The sequence below is a fragment of the Balaenoptera acutorostrata genome, chromosome 20, assembly GCF_949987535.1.
Source record: "Balaenoptera acutorostrata chromosome 20, mBalAcu1.1, whole genome shotgun sequence".
In the NCBI taxonomy this organism is placed as follows: Eukaryota; Metazoa; Chordata; class Mammalia; order Artiodactyla; family Balaenopteridae; genus Balaenoptera; species Balaenoptera acutorostrata.
In genome coordinates this window covers 38,413,007-38,434,805 of record NC_080083.1, presented here as the reverse complement: position 1 = coordinate 38,434,805, position 21,799 = coordinate 38,413,007, and the positions used below count along the sequence as shown (strand labels likewise).

The following is a 21,799-nucleotide window of genomic DNA, read 5'->3' as shown; positions in this document are numbered from 1 at the left end:
GGGAGACAGACTCGGCACCTCTGCTCCAAGGTCTGCTCCCAGGATGTTCAGGCCGAGGCTTTCATCACCCAGCTCAGAGCACCCAGAATTTATCCTGGAAGAACCTCCCCCTACTGGTGAAAGCTAATTTCTGACAGGCACAGTCTTCAGACTGGGAACCAGGGTGCTATGCCTGCCATGGCAAGAAGGCTGGAAAGGAGAACAAAGAGGGTCTTGGAACGGGGAGCGATTTCATCCGGTGCCTTCCACTCGGCTGAGGCGCAAGTCTACAAGGGCTGGTGGGTTTTCTGTCCAAATATGCCCGACTTGTTGTTATTTCTGGGAGAGGTGGAAGAGGGAAGAGGTTCAAGGCATCCTCCGAGGGAGGGGACAGAATATTTCTTCCTGCCCACTTCTGTGTTTTGTCATGGTGTGTGGGTGGCCAGAGCTAGCAGAAGCATCATGTTTCAGCTTAGGGGCTGACTAGACACCATTTCTTCCTACTCAGGACCCTGGAACTGCCACATTCAGACCATAGCCCTAGAGGGAACGTCACTCTTACATGAAGGCTGAGAACTCCCTGAAATTTTAATGTAAAAATGTGTGTGTAACACAGGTGCTCACACATGTGTCAAGCTAGTAGGTTGGTTTTGCTGTGAAAAGGGTCCACAGCTCTCTTTAGATTCTCTTAGGGGTCCATACACAGGGTCCACTGTAATCATGGGCTCATTTAATGGAAACTGATTTCTCAAATAGAGTTATTGTATAACTGGGCAACACTGCAAAATATGAGAAAGCATCATCTCCAGCTCTGTTTAGATGGAGGGGTGAGATTGAGTTTGCAGAGAAACCCAAGGAAGGTAACGCATCCGATTTCATTTCTAGTTTTCTCCTGGCCCCTCCAACACACTTTATCTAAGGTTGTCAGGTTTAGCAAATAAAAATACAAGATGCCCAGCTAAATTTGAGTTCCAGATAAACAGCACATACTTGTTGAGTATAAGTATGTCCCATGCAATATTTGAGACATATTTATACCAAACAATTGTGTCTTGTTTATCTGAAATTCAGATTTAGCTGGTGTTCTGTATTTATCTGGCAACACAGTTTGTGGCATTAGTCATTGTCACCCGTTCTCATGGGCCCCTCTTTTTCTAGGAAAGGAAGGCACTCTCAGATGTATCACCACTTGCAATTCTGTGCCCAGGGCTTCCAGGTACTTTTTGTTCAGGGCCATACGTTTTGTAATTTCCCTCTTGGCCAGGGGGAGATGCAAGCCCAGACCTAGTCAGCAGGGGGCACCATTTTCTTAAAATAGATCCCCAGTGGCATTTCAAGGGCCTCAGAAAGGGGAATATTGAGTTGAAGTTTCTATTTGCTGCTTCTGTCTTCCCTCTGTAGCTTCCCATTTCTCCCCACCCCACCACCCTGCCAGAGTCATCTGTGTGAAACAAGAATCTGATCCTGTCACTTCACTCCTTAAATCACTTCCAAGATTCCGTGGTTACCTTCCTAATACACTCTAAAAAGCCCTTCGGGATCCCATGGGAGTCTTTTCCTGGCTTCAACTCCTGTTGCTTCCACCCTACCTCATCCCACCCTCCTCACACTTCCGGCACCCCACCCCCACCCGTATTCACCACCAACTATTTGCAGCTTCCCACTATACTATTCACTGTCACGCTTTTGCACCCACAGTTCCCTTTGCTTGGAATTCCCTTTTCCACCTGATGCTTCTAGCGACTCCATTCATTCAACACATTTCACAAGTGTGCATTGAGATCGGCCCTGTACCAGGCACTCTGCTGTGGGCTGGAGATACTTGGAGGAGGGAACCGACTGGAGCCTTTCCCTTATGCATCTGACGATGGGGGCAGGGGAGAAACAGTATACAAGTCATCAAATCAACAAAGTACTTAGACTTAGTTCAAGGGATAACTGATCTGACTCCCTTGAGCAGAGCTGATGGTTCCCTCCTTTGGGTCTTCTGATGGCTTTTCATTCTAAGGGTCCCAAATTCTAACACGTGCACGATGGTGGTAGCGAACGTGGATGAACGAAAAGAACCAGTTTAACTCAACAGGGAAGTGGGTGAGGTGGGGGGTGGGTATGTGGCCTATGACACTGAGAGCACATCCCAGCTAAAGGGGACAGTGATGTTTTACCTCCTCCAGATTATTGCCAGATCTGTTATTTCAAAAACAGATGGAAATATTGATTTTTATGTGAACTCTGACAATTTTCTGAATTCCTTGCCAGCTAAACTAAATGTGTCTACAAGTCAGATTTGGCCTATGGCCACCGGTTTGCCACCTCTCATATTGCAACACTATATCACTGTCTTGTGTCTGATTAGTATTTACATATATTTTCTCCCCCAAGACTGTGTCTGTGTGTCTTTAGCCCCTAACAGTGACTGGCACAGGGTAGGTGCCAGTCAGACATCAATAAATGTTTGTGGAAGGGTGGAAAGAAGGGAGGGAGAAGAGGCAAACTGGGTACAACAGTTTGTTGATGGAAGTTCTTATTCCCACTGCTTTGGGCATGGGATGGATGGAACAAGAAAGCCTGAAACAATTTATTGCTGAGTGTGCATGTGTTCATGAGTGTGAGTTCCCATGTTAGCAGGTGTGACAGCTGGAAAATGTGTCTAAGAACTATCGGCTCCTTTCTCAGTGAGCTCCCAAGCCATCCCACCTCATTCTCGGCGGATGAGGGGGAGGAGAAGAATGCAGGGCTCAGGGTGGACTCCTGGCTTCCTTCCAGGACCCGTAGTCGCTGGCACAGAGATCAGAAAGAGCTTATAGAGGCTTTTGGCACCAACTGATACATCCTCAGGGGAAGGCGTCTGGCAGCTGCTGCCACCCACTGCCTACCCTCTAGAGTGCCCGCTGCATAGCAAGCAGTTGTGGGGGTCAAAGTAAATGCTCTCTCTTCTCACTTGTCCAAAGTGAGACCATCAAAATGACCCTTCACCCTGCATTGCGGGGATCAAAACTCCCAAGTTGAAGAGAAGGGTGAGGATGGCTCAGACTCCCTCCCCATCACAGCCCCCAGAGACAGAGCGGGGGCTCGACCCCTGGAGCAGTCTGCTGATTCTGCTAATGGTATGCTGTCCTTTTTATCAAGAGAGGGTTCTGCCTTGTGCCCACACAAGGGAGCATTCTTGCTGCCCCAATGAATAAGGACATATCTTCAGAAAATAGATATCTGAGGCTCAGAAAATATATTTTGTCTGATTTACAGGAGAAGTAACCAGATCAATCAGGAATCAGAACTTCCATCTTGGCCCTGAAATCTCTTGTGAGACCTGAAAAATGTGATTTTCTGAAGCAGGGAGGGTGGAGGGTGGAGGGTGGAGGGGCAGCCTGAAGTACATTGGAGTCACCCTTTAAGCGGGATTATGGAAATTTCTGTCGCGTGATTCTCTCTCTGGTGAGAGGTATCTTGAAAGCCAAAGATGCGTCGTCCAGCCTCCAGTGTGCCTCTTGCTCCCTACCAGCGCTTGGCCAGCCAGAAGCTTTGAAGCAAGACTTTCCAGGAAGCAATCTCTCCCACAGGCAGTGCTGACTCAGCCCAGACTCCAAGCTCTCAGGCTGGTCCCCGGCCCAGAGTAGCCAGCAGGGGCAGAGACGCACAGGGGGCTGTGATCCTGGGCTGTGTGGGTGCTGCTGGGAAGGGGAGATCGGGATGCAAGACAGTGGGGCATGGACCCTGAATTGTTTAGGCTTTTGCTAAGGGAAAGGGGAGGAGACTCAAATAGTGGCTCTAGTCCTCCGAGTTCCAGCATCCTTTGACAAAAACTATCTTTCCTAAATTTCCAGAGGCAGGGATGGTGGCCAATTTAGTACCTTGAATCTGGGAGTGAGAACATTCCTTGTCTCATTTCTAATCTGCCGTGGGGGGTGTGACTGACCATCTCTCTGGGGCCTCCACCTGACTCTCCAACATCCCCTTTCCCCAAAGGACCCCCCTTGGATTAAAGGGAAATGTGTGCTCCCTCCCTCCTCTTCACTTTACAAATGACCTATGGTTCCTCCCATCTCTGCTGCTCCGTGTTTCCCTCCTGCTGCCTTCCTCCTTCAGTCCTTCATGTCATTTTCCTCTCTCCATACTCCTCCCTTCTCTCTCTCTCTCAATCTCCCCCAGTTCTGACAGCGAATCCTTTCCCTGGCACAGGCCCTCGACTTGCTTGCCAGCTCTGCTGGGTTACTCTTCTCATTTCTGTAGCTTCTGTCCAATTATCTCTCTGGCCAAGCTCATCGGGAGCCCTCTCCTCTGGCCACGCACCTCCTTCCTTCCTGCTGCTAGCAATGCTATCACCCACGATTCATTCCCATTTGGGAATGGGGGTAGAAAGCTGGTTTGAATAAACCGGGAGGTGTCTGGCAATCTATTCTGTGTTCTTCTCTGAAGGCCCCAGCAGAGTTAAGCAAACCTGAAGGAAGAGGACACCATTTCCTAGACCATTAAGGGCTGCAGGATCTAGTTCTAACGAATGGGGGATCAAAAGCTTTTTAGAGTCAGCCAGTCCAGAAAAACAAGGGCCCAGTGACCGGGAGGACTGGAAGTCTTGCCACGGAAAACAAAGCTGTGACTCAAAGGCATCACGTAGATGCTTTCTTGCTCATCCACGTTCCTGAGTTTAATGTCGTTGGCTTGGGAATTAACTTTGAGACTTTTCCAACATAGATAAAAATAGAGCTCATAAATGCCATCACTGGCACTTTCCGATAAGGTGGCCTTTTAAGGGAAGACTGGGCTCCCAGTGGATGCGGTGCGTCGAGGAGCCTCTCAAGCAGATGTTCAGGGTTCTCACAGGCTGCCGACCAGCCTGTGGCCAAACAGAGGATGCAGGAAGAGGAAGCTCCTGGAGGCTTCTGTGCCTGAAACGACAGGATCCAAGTTCCTGAAAGGAATGTTTGTTTCACTAGTTAATTCATTTATTCATCACACAAGCATTTATCTGAATACCTATTACATGCTAGGAATGCTTCCCTGTGCTGTAAACACAATAGCGAGAGAGAGAGAGAGAGAGAGAGAGAGAGAGAGAGAGAGAGAGAGAAAGGGGAAATCCCTACCCCCAAAGAGCTTACCATCTAGTGAGGGACAGAGAGGGAATCAGGCAACCACGATACAGGGGTTGCAGTGAGAGGAGAAATATGGGAAGACCTAGCTCAGGGCTAGGGGACATGCACAGCTTCCTGGAGGAACAGATGGATGAATTGAAGCTGGAGAATCAGCAGAGAATTAACCAGGGGAAGGTGAGGGTAGGGGCAGGGAAAGCTGCGGAGAAGACTGTTCTGGGAAGAGATAACAGTATGTGCAAAAAGAGAGAACTTGGTTTACTCAGGGAATTGAAAGTAGTTCTTTGTATGACAGGAAACCTTATTGCTAGGTGCGGTGGGAAGCATAAGAGACCACCTGGAGACTAAGGCATAGGTCACTGGTAAAGAGCCTTTCACCTCTATTAAGGAGTATGGTTTTTATATTGAGGGCAGTGAAGGGTGGAATGCAAAGAAGTGACTCCATCAGATTGACTTTTTAGAAATCTCACTCGGGCTGCAGAGCAGACATGAACTGGAAGGGTGAAGACCAGAGGTTGGGAGCCCAGGAAAGGAGGCTGCTGCAATCCCAGAAAGGACTGGGGAGGTGTCAGTGAAGACAGAAGGAAGTAGGCAGAACTGGGAGATAACTAAAGCATGGAATTGTCAGACCTTGGTGTTGAATTAGAAGTGGGATTGAGGAGTCAAGGATACTTTCCTGTTCCCAGGCTTGAGCTACTTGGTGAGACAAGAGAGCACTGGAGGAGAATCAGGTTTTACATCTGCTGAATGTTAGGTGCCTATGGTCCATCCAACTGAAGATATCAGGTGGATAGTTGGATATGGAAGTGGCGCTCAAGAGAAAGACCTGGCTCAAGATAGATTTGGAATATTCTTTAGCAGATGGATGGCAGTAGAGCAGTGAGAATAAAGGAGCCATCTCAAGGCAAGAGAGGACAGTGTGAAGAGGAGAGGAACTGAACACAATCCAAGGAAAGCTGATATTCAAAGGATGGCCAAAGGAAGAGCCTGTAAAGGAGACTGAGAAGGAGTAGCCAGAGAGGTAGAAGGAAAAACCAGGAATAATGGTCGTCTGCTGCTGGCCCCCAGCATTCATTTCCTCCTTCTGCCAAGAGGGCCCTGAATTTCCTTTGGGGAATTCACTCCTCCCCTGTTCTCAGTCCTGTGGTTTGGCTCATAGGGGAGACATGCTGGCTGGCTCTTCCTAACCCTCCTGACCCACTCCCCACAGCCCTCCCACTTACTCTGTGTACTCCAGCCACACTAATTTTCCTTAAGTTTCTCAAAAACTCCATGTTCTCTCTGGCCTTAGGATCTTTATCTGCCTGGTCTGCTTTCCTTCCTCATTCCCCTTCTCCATGCTCTTTGCCTACTAACCTTCCTTTCATGCTTCCAAACTTCTTTGACATTCCAGACAAGTCTAGGGTTTTCTGTGGTACATTCATTCATTCAGTATGTACTAAGCACCTTCTGTCCATGTGTCAGCACCGTGCTGAATGCTGGGACATTATGGAGAGCAAAACAAACAAACAGGCTGGAGCCAACAATTGATTAGGAGATATTGATAATAAACAAGTAAATACACAAGACAATTACAAATTATTTTTAGTGTTGTAAAGGAAGTAAACAGAGTACCAAGATACCAAGAAGGTCCTTATTTTGGATAAGGCAAGTGGTCAGAGAAGGTTCTCTGAGGCTGTGAAAATTAAACTGAGACCTGAAATAAGAGGCAGAACCAGCCAATGTGAAGAGTTTAGGGGAAAATTGTTCAAGGTAGGGGGAATAGTAACCACAAATGCTCATGGCGGGAAAGAGCTTGATGGGCTCTAGGAATTGATAGATGGCCAGTGTGGCTGAAATGAAGATGGGGAAGAAAAGAGCAACGGGGGACATAGTTGAATATGAGACTCTTAAAAGCAGTGGTACAGGGCTTTCCTGGTGGCGCAGTGGTTGAGAATCTGCCTGCCAATGCAAGAGACACGGGTTCGAGCTCTGGTCTGGGAAGATCCCACATGCCGCGGAGCAACTAGGCCCGTGAGCCACAACTACTGAGCCTGCGCAACTGGAGCCTGTGCTCCACAACGAGAGAGGCCGCGATAGTGAGAGGCCCGCGCACCGCGATGAAGAGTGGTCCCCGCTTGCCACAACTAGAGAAAGCCCTCGCACAGAAACGAAGACCCAATACAGCCAAAAATAAATAAATAAATAAATTAATTAATTAATTAAAATGGAAAAATGAGAAAGAGGCTCTCCCACACGAGTCATAGATGCAGATTTTAAATGTGAGTTAAAAAAAAAAAAAGCAGTGGTACAAAGTTGGGGTTTATTCTTGGTACAATGGGAAGCTATTCAAAGTTTTTAAGCAGGGGTGCAGCATGATCTGACTTAAGTTTTAATTAGATTGCCCTGGTTGCTGAGTGAAGAATAGATTGAGGGACAGCAAAGAATTAGGAAGACCAGTTAGGACCCTCTCGCTGTGGTTCAGGCAAAGGAGGATGTTGGCTAGAACTTGAATGGGACTGGGGAGATGGAGAGAAGTAGATGGATTCAAGGGATACTTTGAAACTAGAATTTACGGGAATTCCTGATGGATTAGAGGTAAGGTATTAGGGGAGAAGAGGACCCAAGGATGGTGCCCAATTTCTGACCTGAATGAGTGGACAGAGAACCAGACTGGCTTGGCTTGGACTGCCCCAGCCCCCTTTGCTGCTCCCCCCTTCCTTGGAACCCCTGAGGCAAATCTTCAGAAGCCCAGAGCTTGAGAGTCAAACACTGTTCAAAAACCACTGGGCTGGGGGCTTCCCTGGTGGCGCAGTGGTTGAGAGTCCGCCTGCCAATGCAGGGGACACGGGTTCGAGCCCTGGTCTGGGAGGATCCCACATGCCGCGCAGCGGCTGGGCCCGTGAGCCACAAGTACTGAGCCTGCGCGTTTGGAGCCTGTGCTCCGCAACAAGGGAGGCCGCGACAGTGAGAGGCCCGCGCACGGCGATGAAGAGCGGCCCCCACTCGCCACAACCAGAGAAAGCCCACGCACAGAAACGAAGACCCAACACAGCCAAAAATAAAAAAAAATAAATAAAGCAAAAAAAAAACAAAAACAAAAACAAAAAAAAACCCACTGGGCTGGAGAATCAGTATGGTCCCTTCCGGTTTTGAAATTTAAAAATTCCAAACTGAAAACTCTTTGTGAATAGGGACACTATTTCTATTTCTTTTGATTTCTCCTGTAGTTACCTCCGTAGAGCTCTGTACCTGGGGAGCATTCAGTAAGTGCTACTTGACTGTTCATTTGGGCACAGACCTTCCATAATTGAATTTTAGATTAAATTCCCTTTTAAAAATAGGATTCTAATGTAGAATAAACTTTCAGTTGAAATCAATTCACCTTGATAAAGTAGAGCCATGGCAAGGATAATCTAAAATTGTAAAATCCGAAGTAATTTCTATTTGAGTGGAGGCAGAGAAAAAAAAATGTTTTTCCTAAACAACTTATCTACATTTAGGTAAATGTTATTTTAGGGCAAATACCAACAGGTAGTGGATCAAGCCCATTCAGAATAGGGCCAAGAAACCACTGAAAATAATTCATAACAGTGAATATAATCCATTTTTTGGTAATATATTCTCTCTTGAAAGCAAATATTGACCCTCTAAAACTTATTTTGAAACAATGACTTTAGGTAATTCTTAGAACCATTTTAAAGATGAACAAGATGGAGGTGGAGCTGTGTGGCCAGCCCGGGACAAAAATCAAGGACAAGGTGGACTCAAACTTGCCATTTCCTCTCTTCTCTTTCCCACTGCTTCTCCTCTGCTTGATACTCCACGCTTCAGACATGATCTTTCCCAACCACTTCTCCAGGTGAAAAACTCAGAACTTCAATATCTATAAGCACATTGATCAAATCCTCAGATAAGCACACCATTCCAAGCCTTTTATAAAAGAGGGAAGTAAAGTAACAGAATGTCTTTTATATGCCAAACACTTCTGAACAAACATGTCATTTGATGCTGCTTATTACCCTATGATGAATGCCCTGTTTCAAGGATGAGGTGGGAGGGTTGGTGGTCCAGCATCTGACTCCCTTCCTGTTTGGGATGAGTACCCTGCTGTGGACAGCATCAGTGAGAAGGAGTGCTGAACGTTACACTGTGGGCACCGTGGCAGCGAGACCTTTCTTCGTTTCCCTCCTCACCGCCCCTCGCCCCCTCCCCCATGGTGGTCAGGGCCCAGGATGTGGTCTAGGATTAGTCAACAGGGCGCTGCTGCCTGGGCTTTGGGTTTGCAGCCTGAGGCACACAGATGGAAGGAAGGTTAAACGTCCTTTTGCAACGGCAGCAGCAGGAGCCATGTGTCTGGTGGTGGCACTTCGTGGCAGTGCCCAGCGGTTGGACCTCCTGGCCAGAAGGTCTTACTAAAGAAGGTTGTTGTTTTTCCTCCACTAGCCCTTGGTTTCTGCAGAATTTCCAAGACCGATTCTTCAGCTCCTGACAATTCTGGGAGCCAGAGATAGTTCTTCAGTAAATTCCAGTTGGGGCTGATAGAGCCAGCGTTGGGGCAGTTCTTGCAACCAGAAACCTGACTGATCTGTGAGGAAACAGACCCTGAGGTCAAGGAGCTTGTTCAGGGACCCTGGCTAGCGAGTGTCAGTGTTCTGGCCGAGAAGCCCGTGCTGCTTTCTTTGATTCCATGCTTCCTGAAGAATTCTAAAGAAGGGCGTAAAGGAAAGGAGCAAGGATGGCACACTGATTAGAGTGAGGCTTGAAGATCAGCAGGCATGTGAACACTTACCCCCAAATCCACATTCAGTAACACATCCGTAAATAAGCGGGGTCTATTCTATTCTGTGTAGAGGGACTGTGCTATGTTCATATATTATTTCAGTTAATCCTCACAACATTATGATATGGTGAGCATTATTTTCTCCATCGTTCATATGGAAAAACAGGCTCAGCGAGGTTCGTCCAAGTTTATACATAGAAAGCGATAGTGCTGGGTTTGAACTTGAGTCTCCGAGGCGGCTGGAGCTCATTCATTAAGCCACAGCTGCTTCACTATGAAATTCAATCAATCAATAAATGTTTAATCGCTGCCAGTTTTCTACTAACCCCATCACAGCCCTAGCACAACCTCATCAGTGTGTTCTTGTTGGTATGCTTCCTTGAGTGTGGTCTTATATCTGTACCCCAGGGGGTGTCATCTGTCACTTTAGACAGGACCATGCCCCTAGTAAGGATCGTCCTTCCTGAATTTCCACCTCCTATCCAGGCACTCATCTTCTATTCATTCCTGCCTGCCTCTACCTCCCCTACACCACCTTCAGGGGAAACCATGCCTTTGCTTATTGGACTGTAAAATGGAGCTGAAGATCCTCATTGGCAGAATAAATACCAGACGTCTAGGGGTCTTTGGGACAGATTCCTTGCCCAGACCTGGCTCATGATGGCCAAAGAACACTTTGTCATTTGTGTTTTGGATTAAGAAAACAAGTTCTGCATGTTTCCTACCATGACAAAGAGCAGTGAGTTGAATTGGTGCCATTGTAAGCTTGATTGTTGTTGCATAGATAAAAGCCTCATTAAGTCCCTCCTGAGGGGAGAGAAGAGGGGGTTTCTTGCTTGTGGTTACAACAACAAAACAGTAAATGGAGGAAATAATTAAATAACTGCACTTTCCCCCCCAGACCTCATCAAGAGGCTGGGTGAGTTTTTTTTTTTTTTTTTTTAAAGGATTTTCTTATTTATTTATTTATTTATTTATTTTTGGCTGTGTTGGGTCTTCGGTTCGTGCGAGGGCTTTCTCCAGTTGCGGCAAGCGGGGGCCACTCTTCATCGCGGTGCGCGGGCCTTTCTCTATCGCGGCCCCTCCCGTCGCGGGGCACAGGCTCCAGACGCGCAGGCTCAGCAATTGTGGCTCACGGGCCCAGCTGCTCCGCGGCATGTGGGATCTTCCCAGACCAGGGCTCGAACCCGTGTCCCCTGCATTAGCAGGCAGATTCTCAACCACTGCGCCACCAGGGAAGCCCTGAGTTTTTAATTAGTGCTGCGTTTTCAATAAATCCGTATCTGTACATGGTACTGATTCTTTCCTGGATAAGGAAAGATAATAATGAGAATCCTATTTTTCAGCCCCACACTAAAGGGATGCCTAGTGTATTTAATCATGCTGTAGAAATCCTGGCAGCTTTCTCTGAGCCCAGCCTCTGCTCTAATTACATTTCTAGATTTTAGTAAATTGAAAGGGAAAATGTAGGAACAAAATAATTAAAACTGAAGAGGAAGTGCATATTAAAAAGGAGAAGCTGTTTAAAATTCTTCCACACAGTGCTTCCAAGGACATCTACAGTCGTTTAATCAGATCCACACCAAATCGAAGTCCTTTGTACAGAGGCTGGTGGGATCACATCTCAGGTGGGCGGTATGGTCCCCACAGTAGAATGGGAGCCTCATCACACCAGGCTACAGATGGAGAAAGGACTCTTATGTCCTTCTAGCTCTCTGGAGATTCAGGGCCAGCCTGGACAAGCTGCTGGCGCAGACTCACCAGCTCTGAGGAGTCACTTCCCAGGTCCCAGGCAGAATCTGACTAAACTGTAATGATTAGCCCCAATTGTAAGGTAGCTAAAGTATGTTGTCCGTGCCTCCAGTTTCCTCCTTCTGCACCCCTTCCCACCTCCATGCTCCTCCCTCCAAGCAGTACCCCTTTTCTTTCTTCCCTGTCATCCCGTGAAATCTGAAGTCAAAAGAACAGGAACTGAACAGTTTCAGTGACACTAGGAATCAGTTACTTGTAACTGGTTACTGGGTTGCCTGTGGGGCACTCTGATGCTTCCCAAGGACCAAAAACCTCGCTGGCTTCAGCTAACAGAATGAAATGTTTGTTGATGATGATGAGTGGAATCTAATTGGAAAGTTTCAGGCACCAGCCTAATAGGTGACGAAAGTGCTTCTTGTTTTAAGTGGGGCAGGCACAGTAACCACATCATTGTTGAATTTAGGATCTCCATTTCTTGATCATTTTGGCTGAAATATGGGTTGAGCAAGCTTAAGGAGTTTAGAGTGTTTTGTCCGTCATTCCTAGGACATTTTAAGCTGTGGAATTTAGGGTGTGCTTGCGTATTTGAAAGTGGAAGGCAGCCTGGCACTGTCACAGCCTCCCCTGTGGCTTTGCTCATGGGCTCCCAGCTTTCCCTGCTGAACAGACTCACCAGCCACCTGGAGCCAGGATGCATGTGGCAGGAGACAGTCCCACAGAAGCAGAGCTTCCGGTAGCTATCCCCAAGGCAGGGCCCACACTTTGTCACCCCACCACCCATAGATTCATCTGGTTGCTCTTTTGGATACAATGGCTTCTCGTGCATTTGTGTGCGTGTCTACGTAATGATACAATCTCAGTATGGAAAAGAGACAACGCCTGTTCCAGATTATTTGTCTTGATTCAGTAAGAATAATTTTTTAAAGTTGAAGCTAAAGGAAAGAATTGTAACAATAACAAATATCCCATTACTGACATTATTACTCTAACGTAATAACGTGGAGATGACTTTTTTCTCCCAGGGCCAAGATGCTCTGAGACTTTCTTTTTTTTTGGCCGCACTGCACGGCATGTGGGATCTTAGTTCCCCGACCAGGGATTGAACCCATGCCCCTTGCAGTGGAAGCGTGGAGTCCTAACCACTGGCCCACCAGGGAAATCCCTGAGACTTTTTTCTTTTACTCAACTCAGGAATCAACGATAGCCCTTGGGGAGCTAGGATGTAAGACCAGCTGGGGACCCAGGTGTCCAAGACAATAAATTGTCACTGAATCAGCTTCCTTTCAGTTAAGCCACCTATATGCCTGCCTTCCCTCAAAAGAACGGTCCTTCTCCTTTCTGTTTCCAAATGCTCAGTTTTATGTTACTTAAAAGAGTCTCTAACATCATCATAAAGTCTAAAAAATATTTTACTGACAGTTGGTTAGAAAAAAATGAGGTAAAGTCGTTAGTAATCCACACCCTGCTTGCAAGTATAAGTTGCTGTTGTTAAATGCCTTTGTTGTTACGGCCACCCCACTCCCACTCTATTTGGTCCTCGCACCTCTGCGAAGCCTGCCGCACCCTACACGCGACCCCCTCCGAGTTCCCGCCTCTTTCTTCTCAGGCCCCTCCTTCCCCGCAAATCCTCGGGCCCTGGTGAGAACCGGGACGCATGCGCACTAGGGGAGGTAGGCGGAGCCTTAAAGCAGAGGGAGGAGGGGCATGAGAACCCAGAGAGGGGAGGGGAGGGGAGGGGAGGGGAGTAGAGGGGGCGGAGGCCGCGCGGGGTGGGGCCCGGCGGGTACGCGCTCGCTGCGTCGACGTGCTGACGCCATTGACGCCCCGGCTGGTGTGTTTCGGTGTGTGTGTGTGTGTGTGTGTGTGTGTGCGCGCGCGCGCGCGCGCTCCGTGTGTGTATTTGTGTATCGGCGGTTCCGCAGGTCCCGGATGTTGCGGACAGTATGAGGCGAGTGCAGGGGGACGGGAACCAGCAGCTGTCGCCGCCGCTCTCAGGTGAGTGGGGGGAGGAGAGTCGAGGAAGAGGGTTGTCCTGTCGGAGTGGGGGGGGCGTCTCCCTTAAGGGGTGACTGACCCCCCCCACTCCCGCCCCCCCCCCACCCCCCCCGCCGCACATAACTCTTCTCTGCCCCATTTCCCACATGCCGGGTTACGTGGCCCGCGAATGCCAGAGCCTAATCAACCGTAAACGCGCCCCGCCTTCGGCCCCCCCATAATTTTCCCAGCCCCATCCCCCTTGCCAAATAGTGAGCTGTCGCCTGCGGCGAGATGGGTGACTGCGCATGCGCGAGTGTGAACGAGCCCGGGGTGCTTGTTCGCTGCCCTCGGGGCGCATGCGCATCGCTGTGTTGCAGCGACCTGCGGGGTAAAGAGACCCTTGACCACGCGCCTGCCTTCTTCCCGGGCAGTGGGCTAGACTTGGTGCCAGATAGTGAGCTTGTTGCTTTTATCCAAAAGGGAGAATTTAAATTATTTGAGGGAGTTTATGACAAAGCACCGTTCGCATCTTGTGTTGTCCTAGAGACTGCCAGGCTACAAACGCCTCCCAGAGCCAACATGCCCCACGCTGACACTTCTTTTGAAACTGTCACTGCAACTTCTAGTTTTAGTATTATTTTTCTTTCCTCGGATACTCCCATTGTCATGTTGTATCTTTAATGCAAACTTCCCCTAAATTTAGGAGTAGGTGCCCCAACCCATTCAATTATTCTGGCAGGGGATTTTGGTAGCCTTTCTAAGGAGGACTAGGGTCATAAAAAAGAAAGTAAGGGGAGTTTTCGTTTAGTAAAATTATTTATTATTCTCACAGAACTAGATAAAGAGCGAAGGGTATAAGGCTTAGAGTAGTAATTGTAAATCAAGACGTCAGGGTTCTCTCATCTCCAGCCCTCCTACTTTGTGTGACCTATTTGCCTCTTTTTTGGTAAAAGATCTTCCTTAGCGCTTTCGTTTTAGCTGTACATTATTGATGCTCTGAACAGCACATGAAAACACAAGCAATCTGAAACTACTGGTGGACAATAAATTACCCAGTGGAAGTTTTAATTTTAAGTAACAAGAGTGGTGTTTCTTTCACATTTGCAAATAACAAAGAGCAATTTTTAAAAGTTAACTTTAAGGTACAATAATATTTCAGTGTTATAGAACCTGGGTTTTCCGTTGGCAGATTATACGTGGTCCCTTAATTTGCTTCTTCCTGTGTTGCCACTGCTTTGGATACTTGCTGCTTCTTACCTCTGCCATCAGAACAGAGTGAGGAGTTAATAAACTCTTACAAGCAAAAGGTTTGCTGAATAGCATTGAAATGAATAACTAAATTGTTGGGTGTGTGTGTGTTCACATTTTCTGTGTTTTTCAGTTGTCTTTGCCAACCTTGTCTCCTATCTGGATAACTTAGGAATGGGACATATTATTAGTGAGCCTTATTTTCTCTTCTCTTTCCTTTGTGTTCTTTCTTTGGTATTCGCCTCAAGCCTTTTTTTTTTTTTTTTTTTTTTTTTTTGCTGCCATTCTTAACTCTAGGACCTTATGTTCTTGGGCCTTAAAGTATATATATATATTTTTCACTTCCCCATTTAACTCTGGCCTTCTCATGGTTCAGCTGTCTTTTGTGCTGTGTTCTGTTGCCATGGTTACAGCTGGAGCCAAGAGAGGACACAGAGGAAGCACAGGAATTTGGGGGGCATATATCTTCTTGTGTCCTGTGAAAGAGCTGGAGACTCATCTTTTTTTTCCTTGTGTGAAGACTGAGGAGTGTAAGTTATTGTGACAGCTTCACACTTAGGCTGGGGGTGGTTGGTGTCCATTTGGTACTTTGGGACTTCTCCTTTTAGAGCTCTTCATAGTGGTTAGTTTGGTGCTTGGAGATGTTTAATGTTGGCTATGTCCAGACTTCCATCAGGTAGTCTGGTAAAATCTTGAAGTAAAGCTATGGAGGTAATAAATGTCCATTTCTCTTCTCAGTAGGCTTCTGTCCTGCAGGATGCTTTGTTTTTATCTGGTTGAATTTACTGAAGTCTCATGTAAAATTTTCATGGTATGAAGACATGAAATGCTTTTAGGTTAAGATAAGTATTAATTAAATAATTCGAATTGGTGCAGAGCCATGTTTAAAAAAATAACTCTTTAAAATGGGTAACACATATACATACATATGAAACAAAACTCAAACGCTACACAGAGAGAGGGAAGACTCTTTCTTCTCCTGTCCTCCTTTCATCCTTCTAGTTACCTCCCTCAAAGGAAACTGTTGTTACCTGTATCTTGTTTACCTTTCGAGAGATAATGCTTTTATAAGCATGTACAACTAGGTATTCGTTGGTATTTTGTTTTTATTTGTTGTTTATGCAAATGATAAGATACTATACCCACTATTCTGCACTTTCCTTTTTTTTTACTGAGTATATCTTGGCTGTCATTTCATATAGTACATAGAGTACCTCTCCCTTTTTGAAAGATGGCAGATATTCCACTGTATAGATGTACTGTTATTCAGCCAGCTCTTATTGGGTACTTAGGTTGTTTTCAGTGCTACAATTAACTCCTTGTAGGTACTTTTTATGTACATGGGTGTCTGTTGGATAAATTCCTAGTGGAAGGATATATGCATTTTTAATGTTGTTAGATATCGCTAAACTGCTTTCCATGGAGGTTGTATTTATATTCCTGCCTGCAGTGTACGAGTCTGCCTCTTTTCTCACCAACACTGTATTATCAAATTTTAAAAATCTTTGTGCAGGGGACTTCCCTGGTGGCCCAGTGGTTGAGAATCCATGCTTCCACTGCAGGGGGTATGGGTTTGATCCCTGGTCAGGGACCTAAGTTCCTGCATGCCACGCGCGCGGCCAAAAAAAGAAAAAAAAAAAGTCTGTGCACTCTTTTATCTAAGTTTTTAAAGTTCATTATGTAGCTTGTTAAGATTCATTACACCCAGGAGTTGTGGATAAATACTGTCACTGTTTTGCAGATGGGGGTGGTGGTGATAGACATTGTTGGACTGAAGAATAATGTCATGAGAATAAAGTTGTATGCTTGGGTAACACGGGAAATCCATTAACAATGCTAGGAAGACATGTAGAACCTATATTCTAATTTCTCCCTTTAACTCTTGCTGCTAGTTTCTCTATGTGAAATTCTGTAAGCCCATAAGTGATGTTTGATGATCTCTTTTTGATAGCAGTGACTCAAAATTGTTTATACGAGTGAACTGCCATTCTGTTGAGGAATTGAAAAGCTAACCCAGTTAGTTAAGGTGCTTTTCTGAGTGCCTGCACAGAATACTGCTACTGGTACTTTTTTTTTTTTAATTTTTATTTTATTTCCTTGTTTTTTTTTAATGGGGTATAGTTGTTTTACAATGTGTTAGTTTCTACTGTACAGCGAAGTGGAGTTCCCTGTGCTATACAGCAGGTTCTCATTAGTTATCTATTTTATACATATTAGCGTATATATGTCAATCCCGATCTCCCAGTTCATCCCACCGCCCCCCCCACTTGGTGTCCAGACATTTATTCTCTACATCTGTATCTCTGTTTCTGCCTTGAAAACTGGTTCGCTACTGGTACTTTAAAAAAGTCTGCTAATTGCAGAATTCGTGTTTCGCTATGAGCTGTGAGAAAATAGAAAAGAATTAAAAGATGTCTGTGCTGGAAGGAGCTTACAATTTTATTGGAAAACCAAATCTGAGTATATCAAATTATAAGAGAACAATTAGAAAACAGAACAGGAACAGAAATATGTGTTCCATGCTGAGAGGACTTTGTAAAGAAGCGATTAAGATTTAGAGGTGAGGTCATTTGGAAGGCCTTCTGGGAGGAAGTACATTTTGAGGCCCCCCCCCCCTTAACAGCTGCTTAGGTGAAAAATTTTAAACATACAGAAAAATTGAAAGAACAGTACCGTTATCACCTTTATACCAGTTATCCCCTAGATTCAACAATTTTTCATGTTTTCTATATTTGCTTTATCTATGTATGTGCATGTGTGTTTACATATAATATATAAATCTTTATATTGTAGATATCATGACACCTTAATACTTTAATACTTTACTGTAGATGCATCTTTTTAAAATAAAGACATTGTTTTAGTTAATTGTTCTTACATTGTCACAGCTGAGGCAATTAACAATACTTTCCTAATACCATCTAATATTCAGTTCATGTTCAGATTTTCCCAGTTGTCTCCAATACAACACTTGTTAGCTATTGGTATTTTTTTCTCCAAACATGTCTCTTTTTTTTAAAATTTTTTAAAAAATTAATTAATTAATTAATTTATGGCTGTGTTGTGTCTTCGTTTCTGTGCGAGGGCTTTCTCTAGTTGTGGCAGGCGGGGGCCACTCACTATCGCGGCCTCTCTTGTTGCGGAGCACAGGCTCCAGACCAGCAGGCTCAGTAATTGTGGCTCACGGGCCCACTTGCTCCGCGGCATGTGGGATCTTCCCAGACCACGGCTCGAACCCGTGTCCCCTGCATTGGCAGGCGGATTCTTAACCACTGCGCCACCAGGGAAGCCCCAGACATGTCTCTTTAGTCTCTTTTTTTTTTTTAAAGTCTTTATTGAATTTGTCACAATATTGCTTCCGGTTTTTTTTTTTAAATAAATTTATTTATTAATTTGTTTTTACTTTTGGCTGTGTTGGGTCTTCGTTGCTGCTCATGGGCTTTCTCTAGTTGAGGCAAGCTGGGGGCACTCTTTGTTGTGGTGTGCGGGCTTCTCACTGTTGTGGCTTCTCTTGTTGCAGAGCATGGGCTCTAGAGTGCAGGCTCAGTAGTTGTGGCACACGGGCTTAGTTGCTCCACAGCATGTGGGATCTTCCTGGACCAGGACTCGAACCCGTGTCCTCTGCATTGGCAGACGGATTCTTAACCACTGCGCCACCAGGGAAGCCCACTTCTGGGTTTTTTGTATGTTTTGGTTTTTTGGTCACGAGACATGTGGGATCTTAGCTCCCCGACCAGGGATCGAACCCGCACCCCCTGCATTGGAAGGTGAGGTCTTAACCACTGGACCGCCAGGGAAGTCCCGTCTTTAGTCTCTTTCTCAATCTAGAACCCTTTATTTAGGAGCCATGCAGTATTGCCTTTTTGAAGAGACCAGGCCATCTGTCTTGTATAACATATCACTTCTGGAATTTTCTGAGTGTTTTCCTCACAGTTTCATTTAATTTGTTCCTTTATCCCTGTATTTCCTACAAACTGGCAGTGAAATCTTGGTTAGATTCAGGTTAAACATTTTTGGTAATAATACTTCATAGGTGATGCTGTGTACCTCGTATCACATCACAGTAAGAGAAACATCATGTCATAATGTCTGACTGTTAATGGTGATGAATTTGTTTGTTCAAGATCATAAATACCAGGTCTCTTCACTGTAAAGACTTTTTTCCCCTTTGTAATTAGCACGTAATCTGTAGAGTGGTGACACTTTGGCATGATACTATTTTACTTCTCCAGCAACCTTTCACCTTCTGATGACGATCCTTGCCTGAATCAGTTATTTCTTTGGTTATTACAAAATGATAATTTTCTAATTCTGCCATTCCTTTGCCTTCCATCTTCTGTAAAGATTTCCCTCATCAGTTAGGAATAAATTATAATTTCTTCCCAAAAGTTCAGGTAAATTCTTAATTTTCCCTTTAGCAATTTTCTGAGTAAGGAGTTGGTATACCTTTAATGATAGCAAATGAATTGTTTCTTTTTCTTGCTCTCTTGGTTTTAGTATCATTATAAACTCGTGGATTTTAATTTAGTCTCTGTTTTACCAATAATTATAACCTTTTTTTGATACTCAAAATGTCCCATATTTGACCTATGGGAACCCTTAAGCTTGGTGTATGAGTGCTTCTAGTAAAAGAAGTCCCTGGATCACTTTGTATTTTTCTTGTCTCAAATGTCCCCTCACCTCACCTCCGTACATTTATATATACATTGATTACATTTTCTTCCCTTTTAATAAATTATGTTGTTCATCTCCCTAGGGAGTTTCTGGCACCAAATTCTAAAAACTAAAGGTGCCTTTCTTTTAACACAATGCACCTAGTGTTTGACTCACTTCTGTGCCACTGGCATTGCTGGATTCTGAATCTGAGACCTCACAGATTTCTTATCTTGAATAGTCTTTGTGAAGACAGGTAGTATGTCTGAAGAGAACATTGCTTCCCACCCCCACATCGTTAATATAAGGTTAGCTATAGAGGAGACTGGGTAGTTTCTTCTCTCATGAGCGACCTTGCTTTTTTTCTGAGATAGAAAGGTACACAGGATGAAATTTAGAAACTGATAATTTGTATATAGTATCTTGGGGATATGGGGTTTTGATTGTTATAAATCTTTGTATGTATATGTATATATGTACAAGTATGTGTTTGTCTTTCCTCCCTTTTCCTCAATTACACACATTTCTCCAACACAGTTGGACTGTTATGTAAGATTATGCTGTAATAGCATGTTTTTTTCATTATCACTAGATTTCATCATAAAAAAGAGACAAATTTTTCTTAATTAGGGAAGATTTTCAGATAGGCCATGAACTCTGATATCTAGCTGTCTTAACACAGGGTGTGGAACAGCGCTGGACCCTGTGGATTTTTATCGTGTGCTGTGGACGCAGACATGTTGATGCATCCACAGTGTTTTCTGAAAATCCACCACACTAATGAAGGTTAATATAAATGAAAGATACAGTGGAACTACATTCTAAAACTGTTTTAGGGGCTAAACTAATTCCTGCCTTAGCAGAAAATGATTTATAAGATTCTTACCGTTACAGTGGTATTTTGAGTAACTTACTGATTTCAGGTTACTCAAAGCCTGACAATAACAGTATTCTGATATTCATCTGAAATTCATTTTTCTTTTTACCATCTTGTCGTATTTACTTTCAGATTTTATAAGGTTATTCTTAACCTACTTTCATAACAATACTGCCTCCATATTAAATTCTGGTTGTGTATTCAGGGAAGCACACCTGTTTCTTGTGTTTGTTTTCAGTCATGGTGAATCACTCTGAAAGACTATGGTGATACATTTGCTACTAAGATCCAGTAGCTTCTTTTACTTTTGTTTTTGACAAACTCCCATTATAGGAAAAAAGATTCTGAAGTTTAGCCTCTTTAGGAAACACTTGGGCCTTCATTCTTACAACTATGGTCATGTTTTAATAGAATTGGCAGGAGTTGTTTAGTTGCTCTGTGTGGCAAAGTTGGTCATGCCGCTTTCGGAGAGCTGGATGCAGACCACAGAATGGGAATTTTACATTCGGACAGTAACTGTTGCTTGACTGTGAAGACCTTTATTCTTTTTTTTTTTTTTTAAACACTTTAAAAAAAAATTTATTTTATTTATTTATTTATTTTTGGCTGCATTGGGTCTTCGTTGCTGTGTGCGGGCTTTCTCTAGTTGCGGCGAGCGGGGGCTACTCTTCGTTGCAGCGCACAGGCTTCTCATTGCAGTGTCTTCTCTTGCTGCAGAGCACGGGCTATAGGTGTACGGGCTTCAGTAGTTGTGGCATGTGGGCTCAGCACTTGTGGCTCGTGGGCTCTAGGGCGCAGGCTCAGTAGTTGTGGCGCACGGGCTTAGCTGCTCCACGGCATGTGGGATCTTCCCAGGTCAGGGCTCGAACCCGTGTCCCCCGCGTTGGCAGGCGGATTCTTAACCACTGCGCCACCAGGGAAGTCCGAACAACTCTTTTAAAAAAGTTTTTTATTTTTTGGTCACACCGCACGGCATGCGGGATCTTAGTTCCCTGACCAGGGATCGAACCCACACCCCCTGCGGTGGAAGCGCAGAGACTTAACCACTGGACCACCAGGGAAGTCCCAGAGACCTTTATTCTTGACTGTTGCTTTCTAAGAAGCTGTTGGCATAAATCTTCAGGCTGTGGCACCAGCTACATCAAAGAAGGGCTTGCAGTAGTTCTCTGAAGACCTCTAATTCCTCCTATCAATCTGTCTATTTATTTGTAAGAAAAAAAAAGATGTATATGTAATCATTCATCTCCTTAATTTGAGATTTACATAATCCTTTTCTTGGTATTTAGAAACAGGTACTACTTTCTGTTTCTATGATTTTGACTACTTTAGATACTTCATATGAGCGGAATCATGCCGTATTTGTCGTTTTGTATCTGGCTTATTTCACTTCGCGTGATGTCCATGAGGTTCATCCATATTTTAGCATGTGTCAGAATTTCCTTCCTTTCCAAGGCTGAATAATAC

General features: G+C 45.0%; 1 protein-coding gene across 3 annotated transcripts in view; it reads left to right on the top strand.

Annotated features, from left to right (window-relative positions):
* The first annotated feature begins 13,411 nt into the window (after positions 1-13,411).
* SPOP (speckle type BTB/POZ protein) overlaps positions 13,412-21,799 on the top strand; it is a 68,575-nt gene continuing 60,187 nt past the window's right edge. For all 3 annotated transcript variants that reach the window (XM_057536372.1, XM_057536373.1, XM_057536374.1), the window contains exon 1: positions 13,412-13,575. The gene's annotated coding sequence lies outside the window, so the exon portion shown is untranslated. The remainder of the gene's footprint in view (positions 13,576-21,799) is intronic.